The 16,101-nt window shown below is 39.7% G+C and overlaps 1 protein-coding gene across 1 annotated transcript in view; it reads right to left on the bottom strand.

Moving 5' to 3' along the window:
* Positions 1-15,937, bottom strand: part of LOC145397635 (putative caffeoyl-CoA O-methyltransferase 2) — a 76,077-nt gene extending 60,140 nt beyond the window's left edge. Inside the window, exon 1 of the mRNA XM_080270675.1 lies at positions 15,880-15,937. The gene's annotated coding sequence lies outside the window, so the exon portion shown is untranslated. The remainder of the gene's footprint in view (positions 1-15,879) is intronic.
* Positions 15,938-16,101: the final 164 nt, after the last annotated feature.

The raw sequence follows: 16,101 nt of genomic DNA, 5'->3' as shown, positions 1-16,101 counted from the left end.
CTAACATCATACAATTATATTCAGTGGAGTAACAAGCAGAGAGATATTTCCGGTGTTCGTAAGGAAACTGGCAGCATTGACTCCTCCATTCCACTCTAATAATTTATTACCATTCTACTCTCGCCCAGTACCACTACGTCATGTACTGTACAGTATATAATAGTACATTTGACATAATAGTTCAGTACTCGATTTTACAGCCACGACATGTTTTTGTTTGTCTATGCCCTGAATGTAAAGAAACGATCACGATTATAATTTTTATTTACCTTATTAGTCCAGCTTCTTTCCATAACACTTTGTAACAACTGAACACACACACACACACACACACACACACACACACGCACACGCACGCGCGCGCGCGCGCGCGAGGCACCGTTTGTACAGAAAACAAAGTAGCGCAAGAATGCGCTAAATCAGTTGATCGTTTGTTTAGTCTACAACTGCACCAGGGAATGTAAGTACTATATGTGCTTTTAGTACTGCATAATGACCACATACTTTAGTAAAGCAAATCTGGAGAAGAAAAGGGATAAAGGTAGAAAGCAGGATGATGATTTTTACCAAGAACTGGTTGAAATGGAGACTCACAATAAACTGGTGGAATGAGTACGCAGACTAGAGATGGCTTTTCAAAATGAGATTGATGAAATTAAAAAACAGATGCACTTGCAAAAGGAAGTAGAAAAATTAGGAAAGGAAGTCAACAAGCAAGACACAACCATAGATGAGCTGACAGTAGAATTGGGTTCACTTAGGAGAAAAATCAGTGAAATGGCAAGTACAGAAGTAAACCACGATTTTTTTTTTTTTTTTTTTTTTATGTGTCCGAACTCTGGGCATAGGCTTCACAGCCTGCTCTCAAGGCCCAATAGTCCTTCTACATACCATACATCTCTCTACATGTCACCACTTCGGCGCTATCACCCACCGTCCATTTTGAATACATGCTACGGCTGTCTCATAAAGGACTGGTGTATTGGTATTAGCGGGGGTACTTTTATGACATGTCGGTGGGTTATCTGGTAGATCAGGAAAGTCTGCTTTTTCATGAAATTCAAATCCTTAAACTGTTCCCTGCCCCAGCCGGGATTCGGACCGGGGTCCATCAGGACTGCAGGCCGCCTCTCTACCGATTCAGCCACCGGCCATTATGGAAAAGTTAAAAAATGATACGGAGACAATTAGTCAAGTAAGCAGTCTCATAGATCAGAGCAGTGATATTGAGGAGAAGAAAACACAGGTGAATGAAGCTGTGCAAAGCTACAAAAATGATGTGGAAACCACATATGCTGAAACAGTGAAAGTAAAGTAAGACTTAGAAACAAGGGTGGAAGAAAAAAGCAAAGGAAGTGAAAAGAATAATCCAATACAATCCTAAATTAGTCAGAGATTCAGCAGACATCAACAAATCTAATCACTGGTATACAGTAGAAGAGAAAGAAGTAAGAAACAATATCTCAAGAGACAAAAAGGAGATGGCAAATGTAATGAGCATATTGAAAGAAGTATCAGAGGAAATCTGTGGTAAAGACATAGAGGAACACAAAAGGTTAGAGAAATACGAGAGAAGCAAGTCAAGACCCCTAAAGGTAACCTTCCAGAGTATAAACACTGTGTAGGAGATAATAAAAAATGCAAAGAATCTTATGGAAAAAGACGAGTTCAAAAATGTATGGATAAAAAGATGCCTAATGCAAGAGGAACTAGAATTACTGAAAGAGAAGAGGGAGGAAGCAAAAAAAAAAAAAAAAGGAAAGATCAGAGGAGGAGAAGAATACATTTTTTTTTACAAGGTAATTGGATTGCAGGTACGAAAGCGGTACATAGGCTAAACAGGAGGGAATAAAAAGGAGGAAGGTAGTAGAACCAAATAATGATAAGTATCTAAACAAGATGATTAAGTTTATGTACTCAAATGTGGATTGAATGGTATCTAAATTATTAGAGATGAATGATTATGTCAGAGAAAATGAACCACATATAATATGCCTAACTGAAACAAAATTAATACAAAGGATATGAAATGACATCCTAAACTTAGAGGAATATATTATACGGAGAAGAGATAAGAACTTAAAAAAAGGAGGAGGAATCATAATATTAACTAAGAAAAATCTAAAAGTCAAAGAACTAGAACTAGACATACCCTCACAAGTAGAACTGATTGCAGTGGAGATCAATATTATACATCTGAAGGGAAAGTAATTGTAGCCAATTTGTACATGCCCCCTAGGTCAAACACACGGGAAAGAGGTGAGTATGAGGACCTGGTGGACAGTACAATCCACAGTTTAAGAGCATTACTACACAAAATGGAAGAGAAATCTGAAAGAATTATATTAACTGGGGATTTTAATATAAATATAAATTGGAATACTCTAGACATAATAAGCCGAGAAAGCTGCTGGGACTAAAAGCTCCTGGATCTCGTGCAGGAGTTTTTCCTAACGCAACATGTAAGGGAAAGAACCAGAAAAAGAGGACTCGATGTACCCTCAATGCTAGAGCTTATATTAACTAGGGAAGAAAACGATACTGACAATTTAATATATCACCCTTCATTCGGCAAAAGCGACCATGCAGTATTAAATTGCAACTTCAGGATTGCATATGACATAGTTAACACCAATGAAAGTTATATAAAGAGCCTAAACTATTAAAAGGGAAACTCTCATGACCTAAAGAAGTACTTCTTAGAAATTGATTGGGAAAAGGAGCTTAGAGGACAAGATTTAAATGCTATATATAAAAAATTCTGTGAACTTTATGAAGTAGAAGTCCAGAAGTACATCACACAGCACAAAGAAACAGAAAAGAAAGAAATGGTTCAATACAGAATGTAAAAAAGAAAAAGAAAAAAGAGATTTGTTGTGGAATAGATACAGAAGACACAATAGTGAAAGGGCATATAAGAACTATAAACAGGCAAGAAACCATTATACAAGAATAAGGAGGAAAGCCCAAAAACAGTTTGAGGAGGATATCATAAATAAAAGCAGTGAGCAGCCGAAGCTATTTTACAGCTACATCAGAAGCAAAACCAAAGTAAAAGATAAAATACAATCCATTACGGACGAGGGAATCACCTACACACAAGAGAGGTATATTTGTGAAGCATTAAATAAGAATTTCCATTAAGTTTTTACAGAAGAAAAAAATTTTGAGAGGGACTATGTGGGACATGCATGCCCACACATACTACCAGATATACAAATATCAGAAAAAGTAATACAGGAGGAGTTAAGTAAATTAGACAAAGGAAAAGCAAATGGTCCTGATGAAATTTCATGTTGGGTGCTACGTGAATGTGCAAAGGGGTTAAGTAAACCATTATCTATAACTTTAAGAAATCCTTGAGACAAGGTAAACTACCTGATATTTGGAAGAAAGCATTGTTCCCTTATTCAAGAAAGGGAATAGACAAAATCCACTCAATTCCCGACCACTACCACTAACCAGTGTTGTAAGCAAGGTATTAGAAAAACTTATAAGAAAAGCTTGGGTAAATCATCTAGAAGAACACAATATGATAACAGAAAGACAATTTGGTTTCAGAAAAGGAAATACATGCGTTACTAATCTGTTGAGCTACTATGACAGAGTAACAGACACATTACAGGAAAGAGAAGGATGGGTGGACAGTATCTATTCAGATTTCAAGAAAGCATTTGACACAGTACCACACCAAAGACTTTTATAGAAACTGTACCATCAAGGAGGAATTCGAGGCAAACTGTATTGTTGGATGCAAGATTTTCTCATAAAAAGACAAATGAGACCAGTACTAAGGGGAAATTACTCATCATGGAGAGAAGTGACTACCGGAGCTCCACAGGGTTCAGTGCTGGCATCAATCATGTTTTTAGTGTATAAAAATGATATAGACAGTAACACCGGAAATGAAAGCTATCTAAATATGTTTGCAGATGATGCAAAAATACAAAGGAGAATTACTAACACAGACTCTTGTAAAGAGCTACAAGAAGAATTAAATAAACTACATGAATGGAGTAATACATGGCAAACGGAATTCAATGTGGACAAGTGTCATGTAATCAAGTTTGGTAAAAGTGGAAAAAGACCTGATTGGGATTATAAGTTAGGAAATAAACCCTACACATATCAGAAAGAGAGAAGGACCTAGGAGTGATTATTAATAACAGACTATCTCCGGCTGACCACATCAGTGAGAAGGTACGGAACATAAATGAAGACATGCTAAGAAAGATAATAACATCATTCATCAGACCAACCCTGGAGTATGCATCAGTAGTCTGGAGTCCTCATCTTAAAAAACACATAGACAAGATTGAAAAAGTTCAAAGGGCCGCTATAAGATGGGTACCAAGCTTAAGGGATCTAAGCTACGAAGAAAGACTAAAAAAACTGACTACCAACACTACAGGAGAAGAGGAAAAGAGGTGACATGATTATGCTATATATATGCATATCAGGGAAGGAGAAAATAGATATAAATGATTACTTAACCTATAGGGATGCATGAGCAACAGGACACTGCAAAAAACTAAAAAGAGCGGTGGTAAAGACGTAAGGAAATTTAGTTTCCCAAATAAAGCAATAAATCAGTGGAATGCACTACCGAATGAAATAGTGTGTGCCAAAAGAATTCACAAATTTAAGGATATGTGTGATAAATATGGTTTAAAACACGGGACAGTACGAGCTTGACTCATTCCTGTAAAGATATAATTAGGTAAGACCACACACACACACACACACACACACACAGAATTCTCAGATAAAGGCTCGACAGTCTGAACGTAGAAAAGACTATTCTGGATTTGTCGTATGTGAATTGTAGCTATGTTTGTTGACGTAACTGTTTAGTATTTTGTTTTAAAATGTGCCCATCTTCATAGTTATACAAATGAAATTTCGTAGTTTGCCTTACGAAAACTTCATGAACACTCAAAAGTCCATTTGAGTTTGTGTTATGCACATCAACAAGCACATTCCTTTGAACAGAAGTATGGCATGAAAAGAATAAGTAAATTTAAAAAAATCATATTACAGCATTGCAACGAACAAACCTGTCATAAGATAACAGACAGTATTAAGTGAATCATGTTTCTCATTATATACTGTGCATGAAAAGATCCTGAAAGTCCAGAAAAACAAGACTTGACATTTCTGTCGGTGGATTCTTGCCTTCAAACCTTGCTGTGCAATCGATCTCCAGTTACTAAGTAATGACTGTCTGGAATATTGTGTACAGTACTTACCCAGTAAATGAAATTAATACATTAATATCTACGACTTATATGTTACTGTGTTACCTTATTTGAACTGTATAATATTATTAATTCAATACACAAGAAGCAGTATAAGCATTGCTGTTTTCGAACTTCCTGCGGATTTCGTCGTGTTAATGATTCGTTTCATTTTCGTTTTCATAATCCATCCTTGGATCAATTAGCTATCCATTTTTTCCATCAGAAGCACAGAGGCCTGGATTAAGGTAAACAGTTCCGCCATTTAAGGCAAGCAAGAAGACCCTGAGTAGTATTACTTGTCATTTTTTTTTTTTTTTTATGCGAGGAAGAAGGAACCAAAGGCCATGAGCCCGCAGTAACAGTTCCCTCCAAGAGAAAAACAAAATACAATAGAGAGCCAAATTCAAGATCTGATCATTTTCAGATGCCTGGACACACTGCGTTTGAAAGACTGGAGATCATAGGCAGCAGGAAATACAGACAGAGGGAGACAGTTCCAGAGCTGACCTGTTGCATAAATGAAAGACTGGGAGTAACGGTTAACTCTTGCATTAGAGAGTTGGACAGAAAAGGGATGAGAGGTTGCTGCCAGACGGGTGCTACGCGCCCATCGTAGAGGTGGAGGAATACATGCAGACAGTTCAGAGGAGCAGTGACCATTAAAGTAGCGATAGAAAAGAGATAAAGATGCAACAGTGCGGCAAAGAGACAGGTTGAAGGGAGTCAGTAAGAGGAGGAGAGTTAATGAGACGAAAAGCCTTTGACTCCACCCTATTGAGAAGAGCTGTATGTGGGGAGCCTCCCCACACATGAGAGTTGTACTCCACACAGGGGCGGATAAAACCCCTGTATAGAGTCAACAATTGTGCAGGGGTAAAGAAAGAGCGGAGTCGGCTTAGCACATCCAATCTCTTGGAAGCGGATTTTACAAGAGATGTAATATGATCTTTCCAAGATAAGTCCCGAGTATATGAAACCCCAAGCATGTTCAAGGATGATGCAGGATTAAGCTGAATATTATTAAACATTAGTGGGTATACCTGTGGAAGATTTTGTCGGGTTGATAGGTGTAAGAACTGAGTCTTAGATGCATTAAAAACAACCATATTATTTTTACCCCAGTCAGAGATACGAGCCAAGTCAGACATTAGGTGTGCCATAGCCTCATCCCTTGTTTGTTGAAGCAACTGTTGAGATGGGCATTGCAGGAACCGAATGGAAAGGTGAAGGGTGGAGTCATCAGCGTATGAGTGGATAGGGTTAGATGTACAGCTTAGAAGATCACTGATGAATAAAAGGAAGAGAGTTGGTGATAGGACAGAGCCCTGAGGAACACCACTGTTGATAGATCTAGGAGAAGAACGATGGACGTCTACGACAGCGGCTATAGAACGCCCAGAAAGGAAGCTAGCGATGAAGGCACAGATAGAAGGATAGAAACCGTAGGAAGGCATTTTGGAAATTAAAGATTTATGTCAGACTCGCTCGAAAGCCTTTGAGATGTCAAGTGCAATGGCAAAGCTTTCGCCAAAGTCCCGAAAGGAGGATGACCAGGAGTCTGAAAGGTAGGTGAGAAGATCGCCAGTGGAGCGTCCCTGACGGAACCCATACTGACGATCGGAAAGAAGGTTGTGATAGGAAAGATGCCTTAAAATTTTTCTATTGATAATTGACTCGAAAACTTTTGAAATACAGTACGTTAAAGCAATTGGACGATAGTTGGAAGGTTGGGAGTGGTCACTCTTCTTTGGGACTGGCTGAATGAGAGCAAACTTCCAGCAAGAAGGAAAGGTACAAGTTGACAGACAAAGGCGAAAGAGTTTGCCTAGGCAGGGTGTAAGCACAGAAGCACAGTTCTTGAGAACAACAGGAGGGACCCCATCAGGCCCATATGCCTTGTTAGTACTGAGGCCAGTGATGGCAGAAAATACATCAACTGAAGAAATTTTAATGTCAGCCATGAGGAAGTCAGAGGGGGGAAGTGATGGAGGAACAGCACCGGAATCGTCTAAGGTGGAATTGGAGGAGAAAGTCTGTGCGAAGATATCTGCTTTATCAGTAGACGAAATAGCTACAGAACCATCAGAGTAGAAAAGAGGCGGGAAGGATGATGAGGTAAAGTTGTTAGAAAGATTTTTGGTAAGGTGCCAGACGGAGCGGGAAGAATTCGAGTTGGAGAGTTGAGAGCATTTAGTATGGATTCCGGGCAGAAACGTAAAGATGATGTGATTCAGGGGTGGGTTGGCTCCGGTACCTTTTGTAGGCCCTCTCCTTGTTGCGGACAGCATTAGAACAAGCGTGATTAAACCAAGGCTTCTCTTGCATTAGTCAAAGGATATGAGAAAGGAATGTATGCTTCCATGCCCGAGAGAATAACCTCCGTAATGCGCAAGGCACACTCAGATGGCTCTCGGCCATGGAAGCGATAATCATTCCAGGGAAAATCAAAGAAGTACTGCCTGAGGGCCTCCCAGTCTGCGGCTCCAAAATGCCACAGACAACGTTTCCCTGGAGGGTCCACAGGCCGTACCGGAGTGATAGGACAGGTTAAGGTAATAAGGTTGTGATCGGAGGAGCCCAACGGAGAGAAAAGATTAACAGAGTAAGCAGAAGGATTAGTTGTGAGGAAGAGGTCAAGTATGTTGGAGCTCTCTCCAAGGCGGTCAGGGATACGGGTAGGGTGCTGTACAAGCTGCTCTAGGTCATTAAGGATAGAAAAGATGTAGGCTTGTTCACCAGGTGGATCCGTGAAAGGAGAGGAGAGCCAAAGGTGGTGGTGAACATTGAAATCTCCTAGAATGGAGATTTCAGAGAAAGGAGAAATGGATAGAATGTGTTCCATCGTAGCAGTAAGATAGTCGAAGCATTTTTGATAGTCAGTAGAATTTGGGGATAAGGAAACAGCACAGATATGTTTAGTCAGAGAATGACAGGAAAGCCGAAGCCAGAGTGTAGAGAATTCAGAAGAATCGAGTTCAGGAACACGAGAGCAAGATAAGTCGTTGCGTATATATACACAACAGCCACCTTTGGCTTTGAAATGAGTATAGAGAAAGTAGGAGGATACAGGAAAGGGTTTGCTGTCAGTTGCCTCAGACAGTTGAGTCTCCGTTAGAAAAAGAAGGTGAGGTTTAGAGGAGGAGAGGTGGTGCTTAACAGAGCGAAAGTTAGAGGAAAGGCCGCGAATGTTGCAGAAATGAAGAAGAAGAGAGTCAGACAGTGGTTCCAGGCACCTCGAGTCATCACCGGGAGAGGGGCGGACGGTGGGGGCATTTATGGCCCCCCACCCCTGGGGACTCCGAGGCTTGATGAAGAGACGCCATTTTTGTTGAATTTTGAATAGCAAGTGTAGTGTGTACTGTGCATGTAGTTTGGTGTAGATAGTTAGAGAAATTTGTACTGGAGAGCATGCTGGCCTACTCTCTGTGTAACTGAGACACTGAAAAAGTTCAGCAAAGGGGGATGGTCAGGAACTAGTCCTGAGGGCTGATGAAACGGGAGCTCCAGCACTCCCTGTCATCAGCTTTCCATCCACCTCGGGAGTACTGCCCTGCTCGACTGGTGCTACAGTCTACTCGTCATTTGGGAGCAAAAAAGCTCAAATCACTTCTCGGATATAAATCCCCAGGGTTTACTTGTACGATCTGTCTTGCAGCATGTTTTCGAAGCATAGTAACAAAACCGTGCTCAGGCAGTGATCTTGTAGACTACAAAATCGAACCACGAACTCTTCTCAGGTATTAACTTGTGGATCTCCTAGTGACTACTTTGAACTATTTTTTTTTTTTCTTTTTTTTTTTACACCATATCGACGCACCAGTTAAGAGCAACGATGGACGTTGTTCCGTCACCTATACCTCCCACTGGTGGCCTTCAGGATTCAAAGTCATTAGAATAGATTAGATTTGATTAGCATACAACTCTTACTTAAAAATAAAAAAAACATCTGAATCACTCTCTCAATTTAAAATTGCTAGAAATCATGCAAAAGCTGTAATAAATCTAGTTAATTCAAACTTTCTTCAAAAGCAAGCATCAAAACTACTTAACAACACTAATGATAATAGAAAATTTGGTAAACTCTTAATTCTTTCAATAATAACTTTAACAAGTCATCTTCCATTCCCCCACTAAAATATTCAGATGGCAACATTACAAATGACCCGCGTGGGAAACCGGATATTTTTGCCAGTACATTTCCCAGAAAATCTACCATAGACGATACCGGCCAGAATGTCCCAGTACTAGAACTTGACTCTCCCGAAATTGTTCTACTTAAAATAAAGACAAGATACGTAAAATCCATCCTAGATAATTTACCTACCAACAAAGCTCCAGGCCCAGATGGAATTCCGCCAATTATTTTGAAAGTGTTCCCCTGAGCTTGCCACTGTTCTAGCAAAATTATTCAGACTATGCATACGTACTTCTTCATTCCCAAATTCATGAAAAGAAGCCAATATCCACCCAATTCCGAAGAAAGGAAGTTCCTCTGACCCCTCTGATTACAGACCAATAGCTGTCACGTCTTCTCTTGGTAAGGCATTTGAAACATTAATTAATAAGCACATTGTTAAACATCTTGAAACCAACAACTTAATTAGTGATAGACAATATGGTTTTCGCCACGAAAGATCCACCATTGACATACTCAGTCTCCTAACTCATACCATCCATCAATCATTTGATCTACATGGAGAAACTCTTGCAGTAGCTCTTGATATTTCTAAAGCTTTCGACAGAGTATGGCACCGTTCCCTGCTGTCCAAACTCCCTTGTTATGGACTTTTGTTTCTTTGATTTCTTCATACCTTAGTGACAGGAATATAAGAGTAAAAGTAGATGATGTATGTTCCAATTTTCACTCATTTAATGCTGGCGTGCTTCTGGCGCCAACCCTATTCCTGGTTCATGTTTATGATCTCTTATCTGTCACCCACAATCCCATCCACTCATTTGCAGATGACTCTACATAGTTCATTCACACTCAGACACCCATATACAAAGTCTAATATCTCTACCTCTCAACTCAGTACAGCCATCTCCATAATTCAAGACCTATGTATGATCAGTGAATGGGGACAAAACAACCTTGTCTCATTTAATGCAAGTAAAACTATATATATACAATTTACTAATAGACAGATATTGCCAGATTCGTACATTACCTTCAGTGCTACTAAAATTCCCATCTCCAAAAGTATTGAAATTCTTGACGTCTCACTTAATGCCCTCAGCTGGACCTCTCATGTTAGATCCCTTGCTAAAACCGCCTCAAAAAAACTTGGATTATTGTACAGAGTCCGTAACTTCTTCGCTGATGACCAGTTAACTATAATTTATAAGAGTCATGTGCGCTGTCAGCTTGAATAATGCTCACCCTTGTGGAATGGATGTGAAGAGGTTGCATTAAAACAACTAGACAAAATTCAGAACAAAGCTGTTAGAATTATTAACAACCCTGCCATTACAAATAAATTACCTCCCTTACAAGTAAGAAGGAATGTTGCCTCCCTTGCATTATTTTACAGATATTTTCATGGCAAATGCTCAGACGATGTTGCGTCCATGGTGCCACCTCTCCATGCCTTCCCTCGTGCTACACGGGCATCTGGTAGCGCTCATGACTGGAATGTCACTCAGCCATATTGCAGAACTTCTGCCTATCAGAATTCATTCATTCCCCGAACTGCATCTCTCTGGAACTCGCTTCCCCAGAGTTGTTTCCCTCCAAATTTCAAGCCACAGCTGTTCAAGTCTAACTGTTACAGATATTTTATGAACAGAGAACACCCGTAATCTGTTTTTTTTTTTTTTCATTTCTTTTTCTTGCCTCAGTTCTGTAAATCAACGCTGCAGCATACTGAACTGTATAAAGAGCAGCCTATTTATGGCAGGTCACAAAATATGATAACTACTGGATTAGAAATGAAAGCCTGTAGGAACAGGTATTATTATATGAAAAGCATAAAACCTATGTGGACACACAGTTTTGTCGGGAAGAAAATATGTACATTCGCAGTCGGTACAGAAAGAGGTTAAAACTGGTAGCTGCACCGAAGAAGTTCAATCCAACCACACAGCACAATAGAAGTCTCTATCGTGCTCCGTCTCTGTTTCGTTACTCATTTGGAGTGTGCTGTAACATCATACATGGTAATTGATCATGTAAACGAGCCCTGAGGGACCCATCTGGTTGGAGCGCCTCAGCCCAATAAAACACCAGGCGTCATTTGATTATATTATAACGAACCAACTTAGTAAATGCTTTTCCCAGTTACAGAAAACCTATTTAGCTTGTTACTAACTGTACTCAATTGAAGCCAGCACTACATCAAATGAGAGGGTTATGTCCGCCCGTATCTACCACATTTCTTTTCACATCCTGCAGTTACCATGAAGTTTTCATCTTTACTTTCATAACTTACCAGTATATTGATGATTTATAGCATGAAGGATTACTAACGATATATCGGTAATTATATTTCAGCAACACTTAAGGAGCAATGCGAGTCACTGACATTGTGCTGCCTCCTGAATATGGAGTCAGCAGGACTACAAGCCTTATTATGCACGCACAACAGAACATTCAAATTGCTTAATGATGAAGGTGAAGGCAAGCCTGCACTATCCGAAGGGTATCCTAATGTTATCACATATTGCAGAATGCAGTCGGCAACGGGGAGAAGTAAAAAACAGACTATTTTATTATCGTCACGTGCCTAAAAAAATTTAGCAACAAATTGGGACTTGCCTTCTCCATCGCGATTTAAGTTTTTAAAATACGGCGATAAGAGCGTTCATGAATTTATTTCACTGACTTCATAGACCTCGATATCATATCACTATCACACATGAAGATTATAATACCTCATACTATTGTCCAGTGAAGTCTTACAAGATTAGGTACATACTGATAGTTTAATGATGAACTGCACGAAAATCGAAGGGAAAAAAAGTTTTTATATTTCTAGTTCATGATAAGTTCCCTGTAATGCAGAGTAAAACTGAATAACCGGTAGTTTAAGGTAATATATGGATTTACATGAAATCTTGGAAGTACAGGTACCAGTGGAGAAAATGGACAGGTGTCTGAGACGAACAGAGAGAACAAGCTGGACACAAGAGCCAGATGGTTGACCGAGGTGGTCTGGGTCAGGTTAAACACTGAGAGACCCACGAGAAGCGAAGTATCCAAAGTTTACACAGCAGGTGAAGGTCCTTTCACAATAGACTCTGATAAAAAGGTATCTCATATCTCTGCTTCGTCACTCTAAGCTGAGTGGTATGCAGGAGACGACTTAGGAGTAATGTCTATTGAGTCCATGAGTCATGAAGGTAAACAACCAACTTCTACCAAATCACAGTCGTCCTTTAGTATACGGGATGCAACCATTGTAGTGGTGTCCGAATCCCAAACTGTACCACTGGATGAAATGGTACAAATGGAAGCAAACGTTATTTAACTGCCTGATCGGCCCGGGTATAAAACTCAAGGTCTTCCAGTTGGGAACTGAATGTGCTACCACTGCACCACCGGCTCTCCCGGGGTTTTCGTTAGGAGGCAATTCACTAACAATATTACGATCACTTTCCTGGCGTGGCTGTGATTTGTCTTTGCAGGAAGTCAAAGAAAAGCGAGAGATTTTCCCATTAATGCCTTTCTTGTTAGACAGTGCTTAGTTTTGAGCGAAACATTACCGCGAGTAAAACTACTTTCAAGGACGGACGGGGTAAGGAGGGCGCAGAACTTTCCATTATTTTCTTTTACAGAAGTTGGATAGAGGACGGAAAATTAATTTAAAGAAAAAATAATCCATACACCATATTACAGGTGTACTCCATTCAAAAAAATCAGTAGCAGTTGGACTTGAACTGATGCAGATGGAAGTTTGGGGGAAATTATACTGAGGAAGCGAATTCCAAGGAGAAGCAGTTCAGGGAATAAAATAATTTTGATGGGCAGAAGTTCTGCAGTATGACAATGTGACAGTCCAGTCATGAACGCTATCAGATGACCGTGTATGCACGAGGGAAGGCGTGGAGAGGTGGCCCAAGGGATGCAACTTCGTCTGAGCATTTGCCATAAAAGTATCTGCAAGGTTAAGCAAGGGAGGCAGCGTTCCTGAAAACTTGTACGGGAGGTAGTTCAGTGTACATGGTATTTAATAATTCTTAAAGTTTTGTTCTGAATTTTGTCCAGTTGTTTTGTGCAACTTCTCCACATCCACTCCACAAGGGTGTCTAATATTCCAGGTGAGGGCATACATGATTCTTGTTAATTATAGCCAACTCCTCGTTAGTGAAGTAGTTGCAGATTCCATACAGTAATCCAAGTCTCGATGAAGCGGTTTTAGCAAGTGATCAAACATGATAGGTCCAGCAGAGGATACTGTAAAGGGAAACACTGAGAATGTCAATACTTTTAGATATAGGAATATTAGTAGCATTAAAGGTAACATAGAATCAAGCAATATCCCTCTATTAGTAAATTGTATATATTTAGTTTTCCCAGCATTGAGACAATGTTACTTTGTCCCCATTCAGTGCTTTTAGGTAAGTTTTGATTGATGGAGATTACTGTACCGTCCTGAGTTGCTAGTTAAAGGTATTAAACTTTGTGAATGGGTGTTTAAGTGTGAAGGAACTGCGAAGTGTTGAGTCATCTGCATGTGAGTGAATGGGATTATGGGTGATAAAAAAGAAATTAATATGAATTAGGAATAGGGTTGGAGCCAGGACTGACCCTTGTGGCAAGCCGGCATTAATCGAGGGGAAATTGGAATATACATCATCTACTATTGCTCTTACCTTTCTGTCGCTGAGATATGAGGAAATCAGTGGCATAAACGACGATAGGAGTTTGGACAGCAGTTTTGGAAGTATTAAAGGTTACTGCATGGATTTCTCCATGTTCGTCATTTGAGTGATCGATAGTACGAGTCAAGAGATTTGGTATATCGACAGTGGATTTTTCGTGGCAAAACCATACTGTATGTCACTAACATTATTAAGTTGTTGAATTCAAGACGTTTAATATTATGCTCATTATGTATAATCTGACGTACTTTACCAAGACTAGATGTGACAGGTATTGGTCTGTAATCAGAGGGGTCAGAGGAACTCTTTTCTTCGGAATTGGGTGGATATTGCCTTCTTTCCAAGGAAATTCCAGTCTTCGGGATTGGGTGGATATTGCCTTCTTTCCAAGAATGAGGGAATGAAAAAGTACGGCTGCATAGTCTGAATGATTTTGCTAGAACAAGAGCAAGTTCTGGGGAAGACTTTTTCAAAAAGATTGGAGGAATTATATCTGGACCTGGGGCTTTGTTGGTCGGTAAATTGTTTAGGATGGATTTTATGAATCTAGTCTATATCTTAAGTTGAACAATTTCGGGAGAGTCGAGTTCTAATACAGGGACGTACTAACTTCCTCCAAGGTAAAATTTGTGGCAAAAGTACTAGTATGGATGCTCGCTTTTTCTCATTGGTCATTTATAATGCTTCCATCTAAATATTTTAGGCAGTGAATGACAGTTGACTTGTTTAAGTTTATTCAAACAGTTGAAGGTTGACAAGAGTATTCTATTTTCATTAGAATTATTTAATAGTTTGGATGTTTGGTTGTGAAAAAAGTTTGATTTAGCTAGATTATTATTGCTTTTGCATGGTTTCTTGCAATTTTGAATTGCTTAAGGGATTCAGATGTTCTTGATTTTAAGTAAAGGTTATATGCTAAGGACTTTTGGGACGTTGCACAGGCACAATTGCCGTCGAACCTTTTGGGTGCATCCGATCTATTAGCAAATTGTTGACTTGTTATGAACAGTTCCATTCCAGGTGGTTTGAAGTCATTAATGTGGAACTTGTTAGAAGAAAGACTGCCATGGAATATCAGCAAAATAATTTCTAAATCCATCCCAGTCTGTCCCATCAAAGTGCCACCTGGGCACCCTGACTGGTTCAGAACGAGGAAGTACGGGGGAAACTGTCTATTTTGTCTTTGATGAGATTGTGGTCGGAGGATCACAGTGGTGTCAGTATCTCCATCCTGCATTGATCTGGGGAGATAGGAACCATGGCCAGGATTATTTAGTATTCTAGTTGGTTTTACCAATTGCGTTAGATTAAAAGATTCTGCAAAAAGCTCGCATTCTAGACTAGTATCGTCAGTCCTGGCAGAATGCAATAACCACGCTACATTATGGACGTTAAATTAACCCCAAATGGTAGTATCAGTGGTAAGGGTGATGTTAAGGTTGGTCAGTTGTGTGGAGAGGGGGTCAAATACTTTGAGTTCTAAAGATGCTTTGGGAGAGTGATTAACTGTACAGATATATTTGATAATATTTAGGTAATTCCTTTGTATAAGGAATAATCAAAGTTAGCTGAAGTGAAGTTCAAAACAGTGACAACTGCATGTTCTGACTTGATATAACAACAGGAGCCACACTTGTTAAAGGATGTAAGTGAGGAGATGGTAACCAGAAAAAACTATATGGGGATATGTCAGTAGAGGGAAGATTTGAGTTTCTGTAAGGAATAGAGATAATGGGGATATAGACTGAAGGAAAAAGTCAACAAAATTCAGAATTGTACTAAGACCACAGATGTTAGTAAAATATAAGGTGGAACTCACACTTTTCCCCTGATGAACAGTAGTGTTTGCAGTAACCACTGTCGGCACAGTCGCTCGATTGCGACCAGGAGGGCCATGTGCTGCCAACTCAACCCTGCCTGTGATGGCAGTCCGAGGTACCATCGAATCAGCTGATATTATTGCAGCAGCCATTGCTATGACAGGATGGAAATAGAAGGTGTGATATCTAATGTGCATGTAGTGTGATGTAGACAGTTGGAA

The sequence above is a fragment of the Coenobita brevimanus genome, chromosome 42 (genome assembly GCF_032717465.1).
Source record: "Coenobita brevimanus isolate Jiangsu-jjx chromosome 42, ASM3271746v2, whole genome shotgun sequence".
Taxonomy (NCBI): Eukaryota; Metazoa; Arthropoda; class Malacostraca; order Decapoda; family Coenobitidae; genus Coenobita; species Coenobita brevimanus.
The sequence above is the reverse complement of the archived record's forward strand: the minus strand, read 5'-3'. Positions and strand labels throughout refer to the sequence as shown.